This window comes from Arachis ipaensis, chromosome B07 (assembly GCF_000816755.2).
Source record: "Arachis ipaensis cultivar K30076 chromosome B07, Araip1.1, whole genome shotgun sequence".
NCBI lineage: Eukaryota > Viridiplantae > Streptophyta > Magnoliopsida > Fabales > Fabaceae > Arachis > Arachis ipaensis.
In genome coordinates, this window is record NC_029791.2 from 53,525,794 (window position 1) to 53,536,470 (window position 10,677).

Below are 10,677 nucleotides of genomic sequence, written 5' to 3' on the forward strand. Positions count from 1 at the left end.
TATTCCGATCCAGCAATTGATCCTCACATCAAAGTTTAGAGTAAGGAGTGTGACGAACGGATTTCTGCTAGTAAAGAAATTCACAAATATAATCGCATTGTAAGTATAGTTTCTAAACTAACAAGAATCCTTTCGTACAAAAGTTTTGTTTGTCACTAAAGCAAACCCAATAAAATTTATAACCGAAGTATTTAAACCTTGGGTCGTCTTCTCAAGGAATTACAGGGAGGTATGATTTATTATTGGTTATGTAAAACAGTCTATTTTTTGGTTTTTGAAATAGGGAATAAGTAATTTAAATAACAAGAAAAATAAATTAATAATTAATAAAATCTCTTGGCAAGGTATGAGAAATTGAAGTCCTATCCTAGTTATCCTTATCAGATGTGATGAGAATTGTTCGTTTGCTCCCACTTGTCAACCTCTAACTATGAAGGTATGTTAAGTGGATAAATCAATTTGATCCTCGAGTCCTAGTCAAATCCTTACGGAAAGACTAGAGTTATTGGAATTCAAATCAATCAGCAATTTACAAATCTCAATCAACAGCTGAGTTTGATAACTCCAGTATTACCAATTACTTAACCAAAGCAAAAAAAGGAATAAATCTTAAATTGAATTAAAAGCATTAATAACATAAATTGAATAAGTCTTATATCTGAAATACCTCAAATTATATTAAATAGAAATCCAAATTAAACATAAGAGTTCATAAATCAAATTGGAGAAAATAAACAACTAAGTGATAAAGTAAATAAAAGTAGAAGAGAAATTAAATCAAAGTAATATTGAACCTGTGATTGAAGAAGATGAAGTCCTAATCCTAAGAGAAATCCTAATTCTAAATCCTAAGAGAGAGGAGAGAACCTCTCTCTCTAGAAAACTACATCTAAAACCTAAAACTATGTATGAATGTATGTTGTATGATGAATGGATGCATTCCCCCATTTTATAGCCTCTAATCTGTGTATTCCGGGCCGAAAACTGGGTTGAAAATAGCTTAGAAATCACTCCCAGCGATTTCTGGTACGTACAGGTCGCGGCAAAGTGACGCGGAAGCGTCGTCCACGCGTTTGCGTGGGTTGAATTTCGCAGATGCGACCGTGAGCGTCATCCATGCGTCCGCATCGCCTAACTTCAAGGCAGTTATGGTAAATTATATATCGTTGCGAAGCCCCGGATGTTATCTTTCCAACGCAACTGGAACCACGTCATTTGGACCTCTGTAGCTCAAGTTATGGTCAATTTAGTACCAGGAGGTCAAGCTGGACAACTTTAGCAGTTCCTTCAGTTTCTTATATTCCTTCCACTTTTGCATGCTTCCTTTCCATCCTCTAAGCCATTCCTACCCTATAATCTCTGAAAACACTTAACACACATATCAAGGCATCTAATGGTAATAAGAAAGGATTTAAAATTAGTAAAATTTAAGAGCAACGAAGCATGTTTTCAATCATAGCACAAAATCGGGAAGGAAATTGTAAAACCATGAATTTTATATGAATAAGTGTGCAAAGACTTGATAAAAACCACTCAAATTAGCACAAGATAAACCATAAAATAGTGGTTTATCAAAGTGTCACAATTCAATTCAGAAAAACAGGGAATTTTACTTCTCGGGTCGTCTTCCCATGGAGCTAACAATTACGAGTGCACAAGTTTGGTTGTGAAGTTAGTGGTTTCCAAGTATAGAGCAAAAATTAAAGGAATTAAAGAATCAATAGCTCAAAGAATGAATTAATAGTAACCAATAATATCAAGCAAGCAAGTGCATAATGGTAATTAAGCAATAGTAGCGCAAATAATGAACTAATGAATCAAAGAACAATTAATGCTAAATAAGATGGAACAAGATCAAAACTAGTGAAAATGTGGTTCAATGCATGAGACGAACCTTGGCTTGGGGTTGAAGATTAAGGAATCCTTTTCTTGTCATAACCACAACTATGACAATTATAATGAGTTAATATCACTTAGTCAACCCTTAACATCGAGAGTAAGTTAAGTGAGCATAATGTCCTTAATACACAAATCCTAACTAACTTACTAATTAACTTAGTAAAAAGCTAGCGTTAGTGGAAACAAGAGCAACTATCAACCCAAAATCACCACTAAATGTCAGATATTATGACTCTAGTATCCTATGTATCCATTTTCCAAGCCAAGGAGTGAAAATCTACTCCATATTTAAATTTTACATTTTCATAAACACTTGGTGGGCATAATGACCAAACATAGTGAAATTGCAAAAATACTTGAAACTATAACCAACCAATGAACAAAATCAGCAATAGCAACTCAATCAAACATAAAATAACCAATAAATATCAATTTCATCAACAAGAACTCAAAGATTTAAAAGGTATAACTTTGACTATAAGAAAGTGTAACAAAAGTAACCCAGTTTTAGTAAAAAAACGTTGTCGTTTTGATGAATAAGAAAAAAAGAAAGTTTTTTTATTCTGCAGTACAGTAATCTGAAGTGATATAGTGTAACTTTGACTATGAGAAAGTGTAACAAAAGTAGTATAATCAAAAGGAAAATTGAGTATTACTTACAATGGAGGTAAGCTAGAATCCAATATCAAAATGAAAAATGTAAACTTCTAATATAAACCCTAATTAAACCCTAAGATAGTTGAGAGAAAATCCTGAGAAAATCTAATACTAAAGCTTCCTAAAACTATTTAATATGGTGTATGTATGTTATGGTATGTTCCCCCTTGTTAGCTCATTCATTTCAGCTTCAGACCTTGCAAAATTGGGCCAAAAGGCCCCAAAAATAACGAGCCACGTGACTTTTTAATGAAGTCACATGTCAGGATTTGTGCATAGGCACAGGGTTGTGATCGTATGCACACTTGCTGAATCTCGTCTTGTGCGTACGCACAGGAGGTTGTGCGTACACACACATAGGTGCTCTCTTTTCCTTTGTTTCTTTATGCTTTCTCCCATTTTACATGCTTTTCTTCCACTTTTTCCAAGTCATTCTTGCCTATCGAACCCAAAATCACTCAATAAAACATTTCAAGGTATCGAACGAAATAAAAGTGGAATTAAATCGATCAATTAAGGCATAAAAAAGTATGTTTTCACATTTAGGTGCAACTTAAAGAGAAATCACAAAAGTCTGCTATTTATGTGAATAAATGTGAGTTTATACGATGAAATCCATTCAATTCAAGCTAAAATTTACCATCAAATATAGATTCATCAATAGACTTTGCATATCCAAATTTGTTGCAAAATATGTTAGATTACAGGTATTTTTAGAGTAGGACAATTCTTGCACCCACACTTGAGAGTGTCAAGAAGGTAAATAATTTTGTCTTGACAATATTCCCATATATGAAAAAGCAGTATCTAAATTCTGACATAACATGTCAAGCTGATGAGAATGAAGATGTACAACAAGAATGGTTCACACCAGAGTTCCTAAATGACATCAAATATTCGAGACTATCCAACCACAAGTTGATTTTGAAGGCAGGAGTCACTGTAATGCTACTGTGAAACATAGACCAGACTTCAGGCTTATGCAACGGGACAAGGCTAATAGTTAATGAACTTGGCAATAATGTAATTGGAGTGACAGTAGTGACCGGTAGAAATATTGACGACAAAGTGTATATTCCAAGAATGAACTTGAACCCTTCAGATTCAGGATTGCCAATTAAGTTCCAACGGAAACAATTTTCATTAGCAATATGCTTTGCAATGGCCATCAACAAGAGGTCAATCATTATCACATGTAGGGATTTATTTGTCAAAATTAGTATTCACCCATGGACAACTTTACGTTGCTTTATCAAGAGTTAAGAGTCGTAGTGGCCGCAAGGTTCTAATTTTGGCCGAAGACGGCAATCCAAAATCATCAACAACAAATGTCGTGTTCAAAGAAGTTTTTAATAATAAGAAAAATAGTATTTTTATTTTAATAACATATTATGATTTACACTTTTGTACACATATTTACTATAGATATAATTAATTTATCTATAACTCTACTTTTAGACTTGAAATTAAATGTGTAACAGAGAGCACAACATCATATGCCAATTGCTTTTCTAATGAGGTTAGTAAAATACTAAGTGGTCGATAAATTTTTGTTAGCCTTTTGATATAAAGTTTATTGTAAAATGGATATGCTACTATTACAGTTATATATGTTCTTATTTTTTTAGGTCTATTTCTTTATGGTTCAAGAATATTATAGATTTTAAAGTGTTCCATTTGCATTTTACTTTGAACTAAGATAAAACAGCATATTCAGTATGTTTATTATATAATGACAATGATAGTGTTATACTGAACTAGAAAAATTTATGATTATAAAATACTATATTTGATTTACCATGTCAAATTAAAATGTAAACACATACATCGCACGGATTTAACACTAGTAAATATTTAAGGAGAAAATTAGACATAAATTTTTTCATATCTCCAACCACCAAAGGTTATAAATATTCGAAGCAACTTCCTCCCTCCTCCCTTCTCTCCGAAATATATTTTGTAATCCTAATTATTATACTTTTTGGACCCCCATACTAATTTGATTGTCGAAATCCTTGCAGGTATACCATTCCCATCAAATTCCAAGACAATGGCTAACTTGTGGCTTTCCATCTTATCTCTTTCCAACATTATGAGTAGTTTTACTCTTAGGGTCTGTTTGGATTGGCTTTTAAAATAATATTTATTTTTTCATTTTTTTAAAAGATTTACTTTTTAATAGACAAAAGCTATTTTACATTTGAATATACTTTTTAAATGAAATTTTCAAGTATTAAAAGTATCATTTGTTTCTGCTTCTTTTGAAGCAAGATATATTTAGCTTTTAGAAAAATCAAACAATTTGTTTTTTTTCTTAGATAAAAGTAATTTTTTTTAAAAGGTGTATCCAAATAGGTTTAAAATTGAATAAAAATACTTTATTTATTAAAGAGGTACTTTTTCACTTAAAAAAGTCAATCCAAACCAACACTTAGTTCTTAGTCTACCGGATTGGAAGATACCATGGGTGTTTTGTTTGATTTTTGTATACCTTCGACACAAGTACAATCAAACTTGTATCTAAGATCTCAATTTGGAGAGAAGATACCACTCCTCTAAGTAGAGAGTTCGATCTGAAACTTACTAACTTAGCGTCAAAATAGACTTTACATATAAAGAAAAAAATACAAACTCTTATACTAATAACGGAGTTACAATCAAATGCTTAACATGTATAAAGATAGAATGAAAATTAAACAACTTCACAAACTAAAATTTAAAAGAAAACAATAAAGAAATATTCTAAACTGGAAACAGAAGATTAAATGAAGAACAAAGAAGAAAGCTAAAAAGAAACAAAATAAATTGACTCTAAATACTCACATGTACTTACACTTCATGATTTTTCTTGATGTCAATGTGACTAGGAAATTTTGCAAAGTTTCAATGTGATTTGTGATATTAAAAAATTGAAGTCCTCTTAAAATTTTTTAACTACCATGTTCTTATTTTACTTATTCTCCAAGTTTAACTACCCACGTTTTTACCATATCTTGATGGTCAAGTAATAATTCCCATATTCATCTCCATTAAGAGTCAAATCTATTGTGTCGCTTTATATATCAATAAATGTTCTTCAACTAAGGGAGATTCTTATGAATTGTGTGGCTTTATATATCAGTAAATGTTCTTCAACTCTTTTCTTAAGTAATTGACTAAGGGATTAATTAGGTTAAAGAGAAATTGAATCACCAAGGGATTGGGGTTTAATTACTAATGATTTTTCATAGAAGTGACTTTGCATGATCAAGGTAAAAAGTGAAAGGTATTGATCTGGAAGTTATAACATCTTTAAAACCTGAACTCTTTTAATCATATTACCTTTCAACACTCAATGTTTGCTTTTCTTTTAATTATTGTTTATGTTTAAAGCTTTCTGAAACCTAATTTGATTGTCCAACTAGAATGATCGGTTGACTATTACTTTATTAATCCATTAATTCTCATAGGATCGACACTCACTCACCATGAGTTTATTACTTGGTATGACCGGGTGCACTTGCTGGTGTTTTGTGGTTTCTAAAATCTGTATTATGTTTTTGGCACCGTTGTTGGGGATTAATTGGGGTTAACAAATTACCAATCAATTGATTACCTAGATTAGACCATTTTAGCTTTTGTTTATTTATTGTGTTTATTTTATTTTCCCCCTGGGACTTTCTTTCACACTGTGAAGGGAGTTCCAATTTGATTTTCTTGTTGTTTTTGTATATGCAGAACAATAGTGATAAAGAACCTCTTCAAACCTGAGATTGAAAGAAATCTTTGGCAACAAACAAAACAAGCTAGAAAATCAAAGATTTGAAGAAGAAATTGAAGAGGTAGTGGAAGAAGAGCTTGAATTCAACATGGTAGAGAATGCAAATCACAATGCCAATGCTCCTTAACCTAGGAAGACTCTTGGATCTTTCACTACTTCTAATCCAAGGAGTTATGGAAGTAGCATTGTAACTCCTACTGTCAATGCTAACAACTTTGAATTGAAGCCCCAACTTGTCACTTTAGTGCAACAAAACTTCCAATTCAGTGAGAGCCCGCAAGAAGGTCCAAATTTGTTTATCTCCAATTTCTTGCAAATTTGTTACACTGTCAAGACAAATGGCATTTCGGCTGAGGTATATCGTTTATTGCTCTTCCTTTTTGCTATAAGGATCGGGCTAACTAGTGGCTGGATAATCAGCACAAGGAGAGCATAGCAACATGGGAGGACATGGTCACTAAGTTCCTAAACAAGTTCTTTCCGCCTCAGAGCTTGACTAAGCTTAGAACCGACATTCAGACCTTCAGACAACATGAAGGAGAGTCCCTCTATGAAGCTTGAGAGAGGTACAAAGAGATGCTGAGGAAGTGTGTTCCGGATATGTTTGCCGACTGGATCTAACTCCAGATATTCTATAATAGGATCACCCCCGCCTCACAGGTTTCATTGGATAATTTGGCTGAAGGATCTCTACATATGAAGAAGACAACTAATGAAGCATTGGAGTTAATTCAAATGGTAGCCAACAATCAATACCTCTATTCCTCTGAAAGATTAATGAGGAAAGGAGTTAAGGAGTTAGATACTTTGGATACCATTTTGGCTCAGAATAAAGTCATGTCCTAACAAATTAATGCAATTACTCAACATCTAGGGGGAATATAAGTCTCGGTAGTGAGCTCTCAAGAGAGTTCCTATGGTGTGGGTAATGGACTAAGTCAAGGTGAAGGCATGGAGTATGGTTATTCTTCTTTGGATCAAGTGAATTACTTATGGAGTATGCTTTCAATTACATGTTTTCACCTAAAATCATCACTCTTCTTGCAAGTTTGTAAAAATATTTAATAACTCAATTCAAGTGTGGATTTGATTTGATTGCTATTGCTATTAGCCCTTGTGCTTATATATATTTTCTTGGAAGTTGATTTATTTTGACCAAGTAGTTGCATTCATTTAAATAGTTGCATTTAGGTAGATTGCATTTAGGAAGTTTGTTACATTTAATAAATGTTGATACCCTTTGTTTCCTTCTTGATTTAGCATGAGGACATGCTATGGTTTAAGTGTGGGGAGGTTGATAAACCCCATTTTTAGGGTTTATCTTGTGCTTAATTTAGAGAATTTTATCACCTTTTCTCACATTTACACAATGAAATGGCATGGTTTCGTGATTGTCTCCTAATTTGTGCTTGAATATGAAAACATGGTTTTAGACCCTTGATTTGATCATTTTAATCTTCCTTTGATTCCACTAGATGCCTTGATGTGTTTGCTAGTGATATTCAGATTGAAAAGGCTAGCAATGGTTCAAAGGAGTGAGGATAAAGCATGCAAAGTGGAGAAATCATGAAAAGCCAAAGATTTGGGATGCTGAGATCAACGTGCACGTGCAAAAGACGCGCACGCATGGAAAGTAACGTCGCAAGGCGACGCGTACGCGTACATGATGCGTACGCGTAGATAGTAAAGTGTCAAGCAATGCGTACGCGCAACCCATGCGTACGCGTCGGTGCTCGCATGTGACCCACTTAAAGTTAATCCACTGGAGGCGATTTCTGGGCTTCCCAAGCCCAAATCCAACTCACCTCTGATGCTATTTAACCCAAGGATTGAAGGGGGATCAACCATCTAGTTACCAATTAGTCATAGTTTAGTTTTAGAAGTAGTTAGAGTAGTTTCTAGAGAGAGAAGCTCTCACTTCTCTCTAGAATTAGGATTAGGTTTAGATTAGAATTTCTTAAATCTAGATCTACTTCTTCTCTTGCTTCAATTTTCCTTTTGCTTTATGAATTCTTATGTAGATTTCTATTTTCCTTTCAATGCAATTTATGATTTTCATGTCTTTTCATGTTGATTTGATTTCCTATTATGGATCTATTGCCTTTGTAGTTAGATCTCTCTTTAATTCTTGCAATTCATGTTGTTTACCTTTATTGCCTTTTATGTGTTTGTTGAAATGCTTCTTTTAGTTATGAATTAGATTTTGTTCCTCTTGACTTTGGTTGAGTAATTAGTGACTCTTGAGTTATCTAATTCTTTTGTTGATTGACAATTAGAAGTTGCTAATTGATTTGAATGCCACTAAAGCTAGCCTTTCATTATGATTTGGCTAGGACTTGTGGACTCAAGTTAATCTATCCATTTGACTTTCCTCCATGGTTAGATGTTAACTAAGTGGAAGAAATGGATAATTCTCATCACAATTGATAAGGATAACTAGGATAGGACTTCTAGTTCTCATACCTTGCCAAGAGCTTTTCTAATTGCAATTTACAATTCATGTTTCTTACTCCAAAAACTCCAAAACATACCTCTAACCAATAATGAGAACACTTTATTGCAATTCCTAGGGAGAACGACCCAATATTTGAATACTTCGATTATTTTTATAGGGGTTTGTTACTTGTGACAAACAAATTTTTGTATGAAAGGATTATTGTTGGTTTAAAAACTATACTTGCAACGAGATTTTATTTGTGAAATTCTTTACCATCAATTTTCCGTTCAGCAAAATGGCGCCGTTGTCGGGGAATTGCGATGGTGTTATGTTATTGGTTATTGTATATATGTGAATATTGTGAATAGCTTGATTTTTGGATTGCTTGTTAATTTTTGCTAATTTTAAGCCTTTGTTTCTTATTTTCGCTTTTTACCATGAATTCTCACTTTGGCTATGAGTTTGGTTCTCACTATGTTGTAGGAGATGGGAGCTACAATGAAGATATGCATCAAGGATGGGATAATCAAAGGTTGGAGGAGCCATATGCATGTGATCAATCCTCTTGGTAATAACCTCCACCAATGCACTATGAACAAGAACCATTCTATGATACATATCAATCTAATGGCTATGGTGAGCATCCTTATGATTATCAAGATCCACTACCATACGCCTATGAGTCATACCCTCAACATAGCCCTTAACCATACTCACAAGCTCCCTACCACCAAACACCTCTATTTGACCCAAATCCTTATCTACCATACCAACCACCTTTTGGGCCATATGAGCCATACATAGAACTACCACCATTCCAATATCAATACTCCCAAGAACCACCACCTCTACACCCTTACCAAGAAGAACCACCTCCTATCATGAACCCTTTCTCCAAAACCATGAACCCTCCTATCCACCCCAATCTCCAATGGATGAAACCCTTGGTGTTCTTCTTCAAGGGCAAGATGAGATGAAGAGGGATGTGCAACAATTTATGGCTACCTTGACCGAGGTAGTAAGCCGATTAGCCTCCCAATGCTTGAATATTCAAAGCACTCCCATGATCACATGTGGAGAATCAATTGAAGAGCATAGCATGAAGGAGAGATTGGAAGCTCCGGTGGAAAATGAGGAATGCTACATTGTGTTAGAACAATTGGAGAAACCTATGATCATTGAAGAAGAGGAAGAAGTGGTTGTAGACTTAGGAGATGCGGAACCTTCATGGGAAGCAAAAATCATAGAGAATTCCTCCAAGAAGATTGAATTTAATGTTGAGGAAGAGAGTACACAACCTCCAAAACCATTTTTGAATGAAGACTTTGAGGGAATGAAGCAAGAATTGAGTCTCCTTGGTGATGAAGATCATGCATCAACTCTTCTTGGTGGTAAATCCTTTGGACTTGAAGAACCTTCTCCCAATGAAATAGAAAGCAATGTGGAGGTAGATCTCTCTCAACCTCCCATATATGATTTGAGTGATGAAGAAGAGTTAGATGAATTTAATGAACAAAGGATTGAAAGTAAAGAAGTTTGTGAAGAGGTGGAGGTAACCACGGAAGAACACAAGGGAGTAGAGCTTGCAAGCACATTGGAAACACCTCTCCCTAAGCCATCACCATCCATCCTTTCATTCAAGTGGGTAAATTCCTTATACTTAAGATTTATTATTCCCCTTGAATATGGTTTGCTTGATATGGATGGTCAACTTAGACATATTTGTGGCTTTAAGAGTAAAAAGGAGATGGTTAGTTGTTGGCATTGTAAATCGAGGTCCATTATGGTTACATGTTCGAAGCTTAATTGCAAGGTTTGGTGTAGAACTAGGATGGTTGGGTCTAGGATGAGGTTTGGTCATTTGAATGAGAATTCCAAGACTAAGGCACCCACATGGATTAATGATAGTCAACTTGAAGATGGG